The 16,373-nt window shown below is 38.2% G+C and overlaps 1 pseudogene; it reads right to left on the bottom strand.

Annotated features, from left to right (window-relative positions):
• Positions 1-13,338: 13,338 nt before the first annotated feature.
• Positions 13,339-16,124, bottom strand: LOC109149966 (annotated as a pseudogene).
• Between the last annotated feature and the right edge of the window lie 249 nt (positions 16,125-16,373).

The following is a 16,373-nucleotide window of genomic DNA, read 5'->3' as shown; positions in this document are numbered from 1 at the left end:
CAATGCAGGGGGCCTTGACCCCCCCTCCCCCCTCCAATTTTTTTTATATATTAATATTATAAGGATTTTTAAAAAAATTTTTTATTGCTAATTGGCCCCCCTTGTCCCATCCGGACTTAGGCGTTGTTTGGTGGGATGTAGTTTAGTTGTAATTTCAATTAAGGCCTTAATTACAGTGTTTGGTTGGAGGGAATTGCAATGGAGCTAGGCCTTAATTAAAATCTTTGGAAGGATATTGTAGTCTTTATACTACTTTTTCCTTCACATCCTCAATAATCCTATTCCTCCCTACCAAACAATGTAATTTGAATTCCTACGTTATTCCTACCTCATTCTTTTCCCACCGAATTGCAATTCATTTCCTTCCTCCCAACCAAACACCCCCTTAGAGTAAGCTTTGAAAAAAGTTCAGCTCCAAAAGCTTCCAGAGTACTTTTTACTCCAAAATTCAACCTCATTCTCATCCAAAAAATTCAACCCCCCACCCCTACTCCCATAGTCTCATCCAAAAGCTTTAAAAAGTTTCAGCTCCAACAAAAAGATCTTGCTTTTCTGACAATTATCGTGATTGGCCCTCCGCATTCCTAAATCTTGGCTCCGCCCCTGGCTACAACACAACCGTGAGGAAATTAACAAGGAATTGGAAAGAAAACAATCATATATGATTGCCAAATTTATAGTCCATAGGTTTTGAAGCAACTGCAAAACAAAGGTCACCTTCTCTCTCCATGAAACACTTGACTCATACAGCTTAATCACTTGTCGGTTACGGAACCCCTATCCTCTGATGTTTGGCTTGGGCCTTTGCCAGTTATGATAATCGAAGGGAACCGAAATACTATTCATCTTGTTGGGTTTAAATGATGATTGCTCCTCAATTCTTGTCTTGGTTTAAACCTGTGCAATTGCTATTGTGTGGACTGTGGTCCACACAGCTCTGTGTGTGGACCACATAGCTCTGTGTGTGGACCACATTCCAAAAAGACATCGCCTTTCATTTAAGAAGATACGGTGCCATTAATTTAGAGACATGGGTCGTACAAATTTTTTTATTTTCACGCGACCTACATTTTCCTCTCCGTTGCTTTTTCCTTTAACTTCAATGCTGCAACATACATTTTTATAACTCATATAATACATTATTCTAACTCAAAAATACATCATCTTACCCCAGGAGGTTCATTATTCTAAAACATAACGACTGAACAGACGCTGTTATTGACTAACATAATTTTTTAAACATCAAACCGACATCGTTTTGGACTATGGTCTACAACTATGTGGACTGTGTAATTTGCCAAACCTGTAGGTGGAATGGACTCCAGGTCTAAAGCTAATTGAGTCCGAGAAATTGAACCAAAAGTTAGTTGGGTCATGATAATAATTGAAATTCATAAGCAAGGTTTCTGGACCTTGATTAGGGATGTACACAATTTGGTGAAAAAACACGATTAAACAATGAAACTAAAAACCAGGACTATGTGGTCTAATGGTACCCAGGTTGGACTTCCATTTGGAAGATTATGAGTTCGAGCCTCAGTGGAGGTGTTATTGGTTCTTTGTGTTTCAGTAGGTTGAGAAAGTATATGAACAGATACTACAATGTAATAGAGCCAGTAACTTTCAGAATAAAAAACAATGAAACTGAAAACTTTTAATTAGTCATTTTTTAATAGAAATATTTCGATTGGTTAAGAAATTTTAAAAATTTTAGTTAATGGTTAATTCAATTTGAAAGTACAATTAACCATACCGGTTAGACTAGTTAAAATCATAATGTTATAAACTTATAAATTTATAATTCACAAATCTACTAATATAAATACACAAATTCAATTCACTATTGTTAGTGTCATTATTAAAGTTGTTTCGGAATTGTATATCAAACAAGTTTAGTATCCTACACACTGACAAATGAATTTGAAACATGCTTGGAGTAGTTCTGAATGAAGTCACAAGATAGAGCTGCATAGGTAAAACCTACTACGTACCATTAACAGAATAAAAAAGAACATCCTTGGAGCCCACTGTTTGCAAATTCAAAATACTTTTTTTTTACAACATAATACTTAGGTACAAGATTTAACTTCCACCACAACCATTAATTACATTTCTAGGTTGCATCCAAACCTAATCCACGGAGCCTCATCATGCTAAATTCCTACAAGGTTAAAACCACATGTAATCAAATAGTTCAAACACGGAGTCGTCATTTTCAGTGCAAACAAGTTGTGCTTCCGGAGATGCGCGAGGAAAACACAACAATTCCTTTCGCCAGCTATTGACATCTTCGGAGGTATCTTCTATATCAGTATCAACATATTCCATAATAGCAACTCTCTCTAGTGTAGGAGATTCTGAGAGCAGCATTTTCACAAAAAGCATTTCAAGTGTAACTCCACTAAACCAGAGAATATCAGAGCCATACCTTTCTCACCTTCGTACTTTGAGAGGCATTCCAAGAAGTCCTTATCAAATACAAGCTGCCCATGCCGCAAGCAAACCTCATTCCAGTGAGTAGAGAGCAAAGCAGTTCTGGCTGCATCTCGAGTAGGCAAACACTCCAAAATCCTTTCTTTCACTTCCACGGGTAGTTCACTTATTACGTCCCTTCCTGCATCCTCTTCGGATTTTCTCCGATGACTTGCCATTAAACTGGAAACTGAAGTTAAAATTGCTCGATTTGCATTCCAATTTAGCCCACAAGGTTTTGGAAACAACAGAAGTGTGGTTTAATTTGGGAAGAAATAAGAGATTAGGGAAAAAAGTGTTAGAAACCCTTGCCTTATCTACTGTCTACTGCCAGGATGTTTTGCGTTTGGAATGAACAGAATACTGCGAGGCTTTTCTTTGGGCCCTTGGCGGCGACAGTGGGCTATTAGTAATAAATCACTGTGCTAAATGTTCAAGCCCAAAATACAAGCTTCATTTGAAAAGGAAATTAGGAAGCTAAGAGTTGGGAAGAAAACAGATATTGGGAAAAAGTGATAGAAACCCTCGCCTGTGATGTTTGGTCTGGGCCTTTGCGTGTTAGGAAAGCCGAAGGGAAACGGATCAGAGTAGCATACGCCAGACGGAGAAGACTAAGGCTGGCCGCCGGTGGAGCTGAGTGGAGAGTGGAGAATCGCGGTGGAGAAGAGTGGAGAGACGGCTGAGTCGCAGGGTTGAAGAGTGTTGAACTAGAGTCTAGGGATTTCATTTTAGTTTTAGAGATTTTTGCTTATATATTTACATATGTCTTTATTTATATTATATACTATACGTGGTCTTCTGAGTATGTTTCTTTTGCTATTTATAGAGCTAAACTTTAAAATTGAACATCCGTAGTCTTCCCTCTGAGTTTCAAAATGTTACCAATTATAATCCTTCGAGTTTTAAAATATTACCAACAATGGTCCAACCATTAATTTGCTCAGTTTGCACCATGTAAATGAAGGGCAAAAATGTCCTTCATGTTATTCTTCTTCCATTTTAAAGTGAAAATATAACCTTTGTACTAGCGAATGCATCTTCTTTCTTTCCAGTTCTTCTCTAAGTTTCAAAAGGTTACTAATTGTGGTTTTGTATAAAGTTGTCAACCAGACACTAACTATAATTTTGATTCTCATTCCTAGAGTGTAAATCCATGAATCAAACACACCATAAATACATAAATTCACTATCATAAGTATATGAACAGATACTACATTGTAATAGAGCCAGCAGCATTAAAAAAAAAAAAAGTATATACATTTACTATTGTTGTGTCATTTGTAAAGTTGTTTTGGAAATTGTTAAACTTTATTATCCTACAATTGACAAATGAGTTTGAACCATGCTTGGGTAGTTCTAAATGATATACACTAGTACAGAAACAATCATTCGTGTCCAAAGTTAAGCCTAATAAGCATCCAAAGTTGCTTGGACGCGTATGTAGGAGACGCTGATTGTATAAACAATCAGCGTCCAAAGTAACTTTGGACGCGCAAAATGATAATTCGCGTCCAAAGTTGAAGAACTTTGGACGCGAATTATCATTTTTAAAAACAAAACATTACCTTTTCGCGTCCAAAGTTTACGAACTTTGGATGCACAAAGGTAACGTTTTGATTTTTAAAACGATAATTTATTCTTCAACTTTGGACGCGAATTATAATTTTTTTTATATTTAATTAATTTGATAAAATTTCAATTTTTTTCCTGTACAAAAAATATTATTCACACCCTGTTCATGCAATCACAGCATATTTATTTAAATGTCGTAGAAATCATTAAATTAACTAAATAAGAGTTCAAAAATTTATATACATTCTTCAATAAAATATTTAGACCAAACCTCACGAATCTCATCAATTTGCTCTTGTGAGTAAGGCTTTCCATCAAATGCCTACAAAAATTTAAAATAATCAAATAATTAGTTTTAACATTAATAAAGTGTAATTTAAAACTATTTAGTTTTAATAAATTTTACATACCGTGTTTAAATGTTCAAAATCATAATATAGAGTGCACATTTCATACATGTATCTCATTACATAATATCCGCACTCCACACTACTCGGTTGTTGAGGACACTACAAATATGAGTTTTATGTATATATATTATTAAGTTAAACAATAAAAACTTTACTAATAAAATTTAAAAAATATATTAATACTCTAATTTTGATATATACCTCAATTAGATCCTAATCAACACTGTTTTTAGGTCTTCTCCCTCCTAAAGTTGCAATCGATTGAAATTCCCTACAATATACATTCATAAATAATTTATAAACAATAATGGTTAATAGTTTTCAATATATATATATATATATATATATATATATATATATATATATATATATATATATATATATATGTACTTACACATTCAATGTGTCCTTAATCTCCAACTCGCGCTTACATGCACGAGATTCTAATACATAGACTTTTCTTGATTGAACACAAATAACTAGAAGCATCGAATGATTTCTACGACATTTAAATAAATATGTTAAACGTTATTCACAAATAACTCAATTAAGTTATATAAATAATTAAAAATATAAATTTAGTTTTCTTATTCTTGATGGTATGGAACTAAAATGAAGTTTCGATCCCTCTGTTGACCCAGGGCACGAACAAAATATCTTTTGACCTTATCAGTATCCTCAATTACACGGTCCCTAGAAATAGTCTTTGGGCAGAGAAAATTCAATTGTAGTAACTCCAATTTTGTCGCACATCCGATGAAGACACGGAAAATTTGAAGCCGACAAGTGGGCCAATTAAATCATTATTGAGGCCAATTTCGGGGTTGATTATTAGTCCAATCTAATTAATTGGGCTATGATAATTAAATTAATTTAATTAGTCCAAATAAATTTGATTTGGGCTATTGAATTAATTAATTAATTGGTCCAAGCCCATTTCATAATTGAATTATAATTATAATTTAAATATAATATGATTTTATTATATTTGAATTAGATAATTATAATTTAATTTGAATTTGAATTAGATGATATAATAATGAACCTAGACTTGATTTTGGCAAGGTTCATTTTAGTAGATAATTAATTAATTTAATTTAATAAATAGTAGTGAAGTTTGTTGAGGGATTTTAGTTACAAACTTCACTATAAATAGAGTCTCAATTTCATTCTTTAGATCACACCTTAAATTCATTGAGAACAACTTGAAGACTTGAAGAATTGAGAGCTCCTTGAAGGCATTTGAAGATTTGACGCCGCTTTGAAGATTTTGAAGCCATTCCAGGTACTTTGAAGCTTTGCAGAGTTGACTGGCTTGAAGCTTTACGTTTGCTTGCTGCTGAAGATCACACCACTTGAATCCCGGAGGCTACACTATTTGAATCCCGGAGGCACTTCAGTAGATAACGTTAGTGAAGAATCAGAGGACTACACAGACACTTTGTACCTGCATCTTGAACTACACACACTGTAAACAGATTTTGTGAATATATACAATTTCGATATTTTTTGTGTTTACAGATTGTGGCACGACCAGTGGGACAGCTCTGCCTCTCATCTCTTCACCATTGATCTACTTCAGCAAGCAACTCTACTAGCAATCGGAATGGCGTCAAGAAGCTCGATGTTCAAGAAGTCTTATGCCCAAGCCGCTAGTTCCAAGTCTTCATCAATAGCTGGTTTTGAATCTAGCCGAGAGACCGAAACACCATTAACCAGGAGCCGTGCAAAGAGCTTAGGAATGCGACTGCCAGAGCCTGAGTCAATTGTTCGACGTATGATTCAAAGACTCGAAATGGCCCCTACCCTCCCGAGGAAGTCTATATATGTTGCAGGTCCACCATCTTTGAAAGGAGAAACCAATAGCGGGAGGCTAACTTCTTCGAAAGGAGCAGCTGGCAGCGGGACGCCGACTTCTTCAGAAGGAGCAGTTGATAGCGGGAGGTCGACTTCTTTGAAAGGAACAGCTGGCAGCGGGATGCCGACATCTCCGAAAGAAGCGGAGATTAGCGGGAAGTCAGCTACCCCAAAAGGAGCGGCTAATAGCGAGAAGTCGGCTACCCCAAAAGGAGCAGCTGGTAGCGAGAGTCCAACATCTCCGAAAGAAGCAGCCGATAGCGGGAATGAAACATCTTTGAAAGGAGCTAATGATAGTAAGAGTCCAACATCTCCAAAAGGAAACAATAACACGGGAGGCTCGTCACCGGCATTGCCGGCATCCAACATATGGAAGGCCGCGCCAGAATGGTCACGCATCTATACAAGCATACCGACTATGGCAACAAGCGCGACAACTATATAGGACCAGCTCGCGAGCATCACTAAGGCGCTTGAAGGGATCACCACCCTCCTTCAAAACCAAGAAAGGAGAATCAACGACTTAGCTGAAAAGGTCGAGAGCACAAGGAATGGCGAAACTAGCCAGGCTCCTGGGAAACAACATGAGGTTCAAGGAGAAGATGCCTCGCACTCACCAACTTGCATTGGGCGAACTACAGTGCACGAGGAATCAACTCCGCACATACCAAGTCCGGACAGGAGCATTCCAGTCCCTGGGGGCATGATACCGGTAGATCGGCTTGAAGAGTTCATCATGGGAGCTATCAAAGGAAAGCTCGAGGGGGGACAACCTTCATACACTTACACCAAGCCTTACACCCAAAGGATAGAGGATTTGTAGATGCATGTTGGCTATCAACCTCCAACATTTCAACAATTCGATGGGAAAGGCAATCCGAGACAACACATCGCCCACTTCGTAGAAATATGCAACAACGCTGGGACGTATGGAGATCTTCTTGTCAAACAGTTCGTCCGCTCTTTGAAGGGTACTGCCTTCAATTGGTACACTGACTTGGAGCCTAGCTGCATTGATAGCTGGCATGACATTGAGCGAGAGTTCTTGACCCGCTTTTACAGCACAAGAAAAACCGTCAGCTTCTTAGAACTCACCACCACTCGCCAAAGGAATGATGAAAGCTCGGTCGCTTACATTGAAAGATAGAGGGAGTTATGCTTGAATTGCAAGGAAAAGATATCACAGAGCTCCGCGATTGAAATGTGCATCCAAGGCATGCACTTCGGGCTCTCCTACATCCTCCAAGGGCTCAAGCCTAGGACTTTTGAGGAATTATCTAGTCGCGCCCACGATATGGAGTTAAGCATAACAGCTAATGGTGGACAAAACATACACATTCAAAGCTTCTACAATGGGGGCAAGAGTCATGATGACATTGAAAGTGGCGGCAAGGCCTTTAAGAAATATGAAAGCATGGATGCTATGCATGTGAATATTCAACCAGCACTACAAGAAAAATGCACATAGACAACGGTTAATAACCGTTGTCGTAGGGGTAAAACTTCTATTGTTGAAGCCGGTGTTGTTGTAAGTCCCGCGCATAGACAACGGTTTTTAACCGTTGTCTTTTCTAGAAATGACAACGGTTTTTCAACCGTTGTCTATTAAGTGTTGTTGTAAGTCACGCACATAGACAACGGTTAAAAACCGTTGTCTTTTCTAGAAACGACAACGGTTTTTTAACTGTTGTCGATTAAGTGTTGTTGAAACCGGTGTTGTTAAAAGTCACTCACATAGACAACGGTTAAAAACCGTTGTCTTTTCTTGAAACGACAACGGTGTTCTAACCATTGTCTATTAAGTGTTGTTGAAACCGGTGTTGTTAAAAGTCATGCACATAGACAACGGTTTTTAACCGTTGTCTTTTCTATAAACGACAACGGTTTTTTAACCGTTGTCTATTAAGTGTTGTTGAAACCGATGTTGTTAAAAGTCACGCACATAGACAACGGTTTTAAACCGTTGTCTTTTCTATAAACGACAACGGTTTTGTAACCGTTGTCTATTAAGTGTCGTTGAAACTGGTGTTGTCAAAAGTCACGTACATAGACAACGGTTTTAAATCGTCATCGTTTCTTCCAAAGACAACGGTTTTTGACCCGTTGTCAATTCAATGTTGTTGAAACCGATGTTGTTAAAAGTGATGCACATAGACAACGGTTTTTAACTGTTGTCTTTTCTTTAAAAGACAACAGTTATAAACTGTTGTCTATTGTGTGTTGTTGAAATCGCTGTTGTTAAAAGTCACACCCATAAACTGTTGTCTTTTGTAGAAAAGACAACAGTTTCAAACTGTTGTCTATTGTAAAATAAACAACTTTTAACTGTTGTCTCAACCCATTTTTAACCCGCTTAAATTTTAATCATATAAAAAAAAAAACAATTTATCCATTCACCATGGCCAAGTGTAGTTACATTGCACAAGCTAAGCAAGTTTCAAAATAACAAGTCTAAATACTAAGCATGACCAATTCTAATCAAATCATCATCCAAGTCATAATACTACAAAAAAAAAATTCCGATCCACGAACCAAGTCTAAATGATCATAATGTCAAATCATACCTACTCTATATAACTTGATAGAATATTGGTCCATTCTGAACGCACCAGATCAATAACCGCTTTGTCATAATCAACTTGTTGGAACTACATGTAAATAGTGAGTAAATAAATTAGTATAGATATAATAAATTTGCAAAATAATTATATGATTTTTGACAAGACCATGACAACAACAAAAAGATTAACAGATACTTAAAAACATGCAAAATATAATTATAAGAAATAACAAACAATAATCATTGAGAGCGGCACAGGTCCCAAATAAGATCTAAAGACAACTAACTCTACTATACTCATTGACATGCATGCAACATCTAATATATATATATATATATATATATATATATATGTGTGTGTGTGTGTGTGTGTGTGTGTGTGTGTGTGTGTGTGTGTGTGTGTGTGTGTGTGTATTCAAATGAGGACAAGTATATTATAGAGGATTGCGAGGACAAATGTAGTGTGTGCCATTAGCCGGTAAGTCGTGTGCATGGCCGAAAGTAGTCGTGTGCCACAGTTTGTATGTCGCGTGTTAGATTTGTTAATTTATAGAGCCTGATGTTTACATGTATTCTTGTGTGCCATTATGTATTAAGTTGTGTGCCTGGTATTAATTTGTTGTGTGCCCATTATTTGTCCTCACGATCCTCTATATATTGTAGTCCTCATTTGAACTCAACCCTATATATATATATATATATATATATATATATATATATATATATATATATATCATGAAAACATAGTACAACTAACTAACATTAAACCTAGCTAGTAGCTAGTTAGTTTGTAATCATGCATGCATCACAATTCTGGAACCCAATTCTGTTCGTAGTTTTAATCTCTTCTCAACCTAATTCTGGAAAATCCACTTCTCCGAATTTCTCCTCTTTCAAATCGAATAATGATATAACCTCCTCCTCTAAGTTGTTGATATAAATTCTGCCATTAATGGTTATAAAACAGAAAGTAAATCTGATCTACTTTACTTTATAAATTCTGAAAGTAAATCTGCCATTAATGGTTATAAATTCTGCCAATCTAATCAACTTTACTTTATAAATTCTGAAAGTAAATCTGCCATTAATGGTTATAAATTCAGCCAACACGAACGAACGCGGAACCTTCACTTAGGCTAGTCTCATGGCAATAAACCTTCACTTAAGACAACAAAGAGAATAGTATAGGAGGAAAACAAGCTACTTAGACAGGGAAAGGATAAACACATTTTCATTTCTCAACATTCATTTCATGTCAACACGAAATAGGTATGCATCATTTTCCAACAAACTCAACAAGAAACTCAAATGCATCATAATTCCACTTTGAAACATTCAAATCAGAACAATTTTAAACACGAAATAGAAATGGAATGTATTTTGCAACTACCTTACATCAGTGCCACTTTAATCTTCTGAAACATTATCTAAAAGAAAGAAAACATAGAAGCTATTAAAGTTCTATATTAAAGCCATTAACCATTTCTGAGATTAGCAAGATTAGTAAAAGTTTATGCAAATTTCAACAATTACTTAATGAAGTAGATACTGCATGCATGTGAGTTATACTCCAACTAGTGTGAAGACCAAATCAAACTAATTGACTTAGCTTAACTTGTAGTTTATGAAATGATTATAGTTTGAAAAATTAATTAAAAAACATATAATACCTGAGAGAGTAACATCCATTTCAGCTTATTACTTCATTCCACAAATTCTTACATCCATTTCAGCTTATTAGCTTCCATCTTTTAACTGCATATCCTTCTCTGATTTGCTAATTAAAATGGGTCTTAGATTACTTATAGTTGCCATTGCAGTTTTGGCATTGGCATCTTCATTTGCACAAGCACCGGATCCTAGCCCTTTGCAGGATTTTTGTGCAGCTGTTAATGACTCCAAGGCTACCTGTATGTATCATAACTAACACAAAGCATCAACTAGAATGAGTATTTCTACATCAATAACAAAAATAAAATTTTATAAAGAATCAACTACCTGATAGAAGGCCAAGCACTGAAGTACAAATTTTTCCATTGAATCTAATTCCAGATCCAAAGCAGCAGCATAATCCTTTACCTACAGCATGAATAAAATTCATGGAAGTGAATCCAGAGAACAAACGAATATTAAATCTGTCAACCCCATGTGAATTGATATGAATAATTCAACATTTGCAACTTTTCTAAGCCTGAAGTTAAGAATGATCCCCCATGGTGGAATAATCACTCTTAATCACCCTCTCATCTCATCCCACACTAACAGTCAAACATACACCATTATATTATATTTTGGATTCCCAAAAGTTAACTTCTTCATTTTTCTATTACAGTAGCTAGAGGAGAATAGTTTTTGCCCTAAGTGTTTTGGGAGGGAATTGTTTTATTTAAGAGGGAGATTTTTTGCAAATTGTGCAAGTCTTGAAAGTCAAAATTTAAATAATAACATATATATTTAATATATATGTAGAGTTTTGCAGACTGAAAATTCATAAGCAAAAGGTTTAGAGGAATATATGTAATCAACTAACCAGTCAAGCATTTATGTTCCTCACTAGTTCTATTATTAAAAAAAATAAAAAATAAAAGACACAAATCAATAGCCCACAGGGCATATTATTGAAATACTGCAACAGAGGATATGTGTATTTGTATAGGAATTTCAAAGCAAAAAAGCATGGTCTGTATAGTTATTAGTTAGCAGCTTGTTCCATGAAAAAATTACTTTGCCAGTAACAGTGAACTACAAAACATGTTATCAACTTCAATAATCTCATATGAACAACTAAAACCAAGCCTAAGAATAGAATAGTAACACTGTTAGGAACTCACAGTAAGATGCATTGGTTTGGATTTCTGCCATGAATTCAGTATATGAAGCCTGAAAATTAACAACCAAATGAAGTGGCAATGACATAAGCACAAGAAGAAACCCAGATAGTTCTCTTTCAAGTGGCAATAGCTGATAATGATGAGTGGAAGACTGACCTTCATTGATTCTCTCAAATATTTTCTTATGTTCTGTGAAAGTGTGAAGGGTTTCATCTATTTCATCTCATAGAACTGTACCGATTACAATAATTTATACTGGAAACTAGCTATAACCTAACGGACCCACTGTAACGGGCCTAGGGTTTCAACACTCCCCCTCAAGCTGGAGAGTATAGATCATAAGCTCCAAGCTTGTTACAAATATATTCAACTCTAGGAGCTCTAAGGGATTTCGTCAAGATATCAGCTAACTGATCTGCAGAATTGACAAAGCTAGTTTTAATACACCCTGACACAATCTTCTCTCTAATGAAGTGGCAGTCAACCTCAATGTGTTTAGTTCTTTCATGATGAACAGGATTTGACGCGATGTGTAGAGCTGTTTGATTGTCACATATCAACGTCATTTGGGCAACATTGCCACATTGCAATTCTTGTAGTAGGTGTTTAAGCCACATAAGCTCACACGTGGCAAGCGCCATGGCTCGATATTCTGCTTCAACACTGGACCTAGCGACCACATCCTGCTTCTTACTTTTCCAAGATATGAGATTACCTCCAATGAGAATACAATAACCTGAAGTAGAGCGTCTGTCAAATGGGCAACCAGCCCAATCTGCACCACAATACCCAACAACTTGTGAATGTCCTCTATCTTCATATAATAAGCCTTGTCCTGGTGCTCTCTTGATATACCTTAGAACACGAACAACAGCATCCCAATGAGAATCACAAGGCATCTCAAGAAACTGACTCAACACACTAACTGCGAAGGAGATATCCGGTCGTGTGATCGTGAGATAATTCAGTTTTCCAATTAATCTCCTATATCGCTCTCGGTCAGGCAATGGCTCCCCCTGTCCTGGTAGGAGTTTAACATTTGGATCGATTAGATTATCAACCGGTCTACTGTCCAACATGCCAGCTTCTTCTAAAATATCCAAGGCATACTTCCTTTGAGAAATAACAACACCACTGCTAGATTGAGCCACTTCAATTCCAAGAAAGTATTTCAGCTTACCCAAATCCTTAGTCTGGAACCGACTAAAGAGATACTCCTTCAACTGAAATATGCCTTCTTGATCACTCCCTGTAATAACAATGTCATCCACATATACTACAAGGTATATGCATTTCTCATTAGAATGACGATAGAAAACAAAATGATCAACCGCACTTCTAGTCATACCAAACTCACACACCACAGAACTAAACCTTCCAAACCAAACTCGTGGAGATTGCTTTAAACCGTATAAAGAACGACGAAGTTTACATACCAGACCAGACTCCCCCTGAGCAACAAACCCACGTGGTTGCTCCATAAAACCTCCTCGTGAAGATCACCATGAAGAAAGGCATTCTTGATATCCAACTGGTGCAAGTCCCAATGATGAATGGCTGCCAAAGACAAAAGTAACCGAACTGAAGCAATTTTAGCAACCGGGGAAAAAGTATCAGTATAATCCAAACCAAAAATCTAAGTATAGCCTTTCGCCACTAGTCGAGCCTTAAGACGATCAATTGCGCCATCAGGGCCCACCTTCACCGTATAAATCCATCTACAACCAACCACAGTTTTACCAGCAGGAAGAGGAACCAACTCCCACGTGCCACTAGACTGGAGGACCTCCATCTCTGTTAACATGGCTTGACGCCAACCTGGATCCGAGAGAGCCTCACGAGTGGATTTGGGTATGGACACAGAAGACAGGTGAGAAAGAAACGCAAGGTAAGGGGAAGAGACACGATGATAACTCAGAAAGGTATATATAGGATGGGGGTTACGAGTAGAATGTGTACCTTTTCGAACAGCAATAGGTGCCTCAGCAAGATCAGTGTCAGATTGCAGTGGAAGTGGTGGAACCGCAGCCGGAGGATCGGACAGCACTGGCAAGTCACTAGGGACCTCAGGGACTGCAGGGCAAGGACACCGGTGATAAACCTGAAGGGGCGGGTTAAGAGCAGTCGGTTGAACTGGAGGAACAGTGGACTAGACAAGAGGAAGTGGACCAAGATAAGGTACGGGGAGCACCTCAGAAACAGGGATCGTGTCTCCTGAGGAGGACTGGAAAAACGGTGTGGACTCAATAAAGGTGACATCTGCGGACACAAAGTGACGCTTTAGTGCTGGAGAATAACACCTATAACCCTTTTGGACACGAGAATAACCCAAAAAGACACACTTGACTGCTTTAGGATCTAATTTGGATCGACCTGGAGTCATGTCATGAACAAAACAAACACACCCAAAAACACGAGGAGGAACAGGGAAAGGATCAACAGAAGGACACACAATGGAATATGGGGTGTCATTGTTGAGAGCAGAAGACGGCATGCGATTGATTAGGAAACAAGCAGTAAGGATAGCATCCGCCCAGAATTGGGAATGAACATGGGAGTGTAACAACATAGTACGGGCAATTTCTACTAGATGTCTATTCTTACGCTCAGCCACCCCATTCTGCTAAGGTGTGTAAACACATGACCTTTGATGCAATATACCACGAGATGTCATATATGACTGAAAAGAATTAGAGAGATATTCTTTAGCATTATCACTACGCAAAACACGAATGAGTTTGCCAAATTGAGTTTGTATTTCAGCGCAAAAAGTTTGAAAAATCTGAAACAATTCAGAACGATCTTTCATAAGGAAAACCCAAGTGCACCTTGAATAATCATCAATAAAGGTTACGAAATAACGAAAACCCAAAATAGAGTTGACACGACAAGGACCCCATATATCTGAATGAACTAAATCAAAGAGGGACGCAGCCCGATTATTGACTCTTCTCGAAAAAGACTGACGTGATTGCTTTCTAAGATGACACGACTCACAATCAAAAGACTCAATAGACAGACCTGGGACCATCCGTTTTAGTTTAGAGAGACTAGGATGACCCAAACGACTATGGATAAGTAAAGGAGACTCTGTAGAGGCAGAAGCAGCAACATCACCACCCCGCATGTAATAGAGGCCCTGTGACTCATTGCCGGTGCCAATCACCCTCCCCGTACTGCGATCCTGCACAACAACCGAATCAGCACAAAAGGTTATGGAACAATTGAGAGTACGGGTAATTTTACTCACAGAGATAAGGTTGAAGGGGCTGTCAGGGACATATAAAACAGACTCCAAAGAAAAAGACGATATAGGGGAAGCCTGACCAACACCAATTGCTGGTGTTTAATGACCATTAGCTAAGGTGACCATGGGTAAAGTCTTAGACTTAGACACATTATGCAAAAGAGAAAGGTTACCAAAAATATGATCTGAAGCACCTGAGTCCAATATCCAAGAATTTGGAGTATTGGTGCGTGAAAGACAAACCAAATATGAAGTACCAGCATTAGGCGTGGAAGATTCAAGGCGGGATGCTGCTTTAAGTTGGAGATACTCTTCATATTCCCTAGAGGTCATCTCAACTGGTGTAGAGGTTGGCTCATGAGTCTGACTCTCGGATGCAGCGGCCTGGACCAGATTAACAGAACGGGGAGGCCGACCATGTAACTTCCAACAACGATCTTTGGTATGACCATCTTTGTGGCAGTATTCACACCGAGGACGTTTGCCACGACGAACACCACCACCACTAGATAGTCCAGAAGGTCATCTATCCACAGCCCGAGTAGCTAGAACTGATGATTCTCCAATAGGTTCAATCGAGGGAGTTGAGGCAATACGAAGCAGTCTGACAGCGGCTTGAGTGTAGGTAGGCACACTAGGACTAGATAGAATCTGATCACGAATGTGAACCTGGTCAGGCCGAAGGGTAGCCAAGGTCATCACCATAAAGAACTTATCATACTGCTTCGCATGATTTTCTGACGTCTCCTGATATGGAAGTAAATTATGATACTCCTGCAGTAAAGCTTCCATCCGACCCAAGAAATCCTGTGTACTCATATCAGCAGTGGAACGGAAATTAAGCATATTAGATACAAGGGAATATAGCCTTTGGATATCATTAGTATACAATGACTTAGCTTTATTCCACACATCATAACAGGTTTCATAAGACTTGTAAATAAGATAAAGTTTAGGGTCAATGGATTGCCACAACATATTGCACAATAACGCATCTGACTTTCCCAATCTGATTTCTTCGATTCTTCAATTTCCCCAACCTTTCTGGTTAGATGGTCAAACATCCCCTGGCCTATGAACTAGAGTTTTACAGAAGCAGCCCACGAAGTATAGTTTTCACTCCCAACCAACTTGTCCATAGTAATAGTGGGATACGAGGTAAAAGACGAAGCCATACCAACAAAATCAACAAACAGTACTGTTTCACTGTTTCTGCCCAGCGGTGGTCGGCGGCGGCGGCGGCAGGGAAAACAGCCAACACTGCCGGAAGCGTCTCGTCAAGACGAGTCCAATGGTGGTGACGGCGTCTCGATCGGAGACCGGAGGAGAGAGTTATGGCCGGAAAACAGCAGCGGTTCCCGGCGACGGCGACGGCGCGTGGCGGCGGACGGCGACCGGACTCTGGGCACAGACTCGCGACAAAG

Source organism: Ipomoea nil, unplaced genomic scaffold, assembly GCF_001879475.1.
Source record: "Ipomoea nil cultivar Tokyo-kokei standard unplaced genomic scaffold, Asagao_1.1 scaffold2165, whole genome shotgun sequence".
NCBI classification, from domain to species: domain Eukaryota; kingdom Viridiplantae; phylum Streptophyta; class Magnoliopsida; order Solanales; family Convolvulaceae; genus Ipomoea; species Ipomoea nil.
This window is presented reverse-complemented; position numbering and strand designations above follow the sequence as displayed.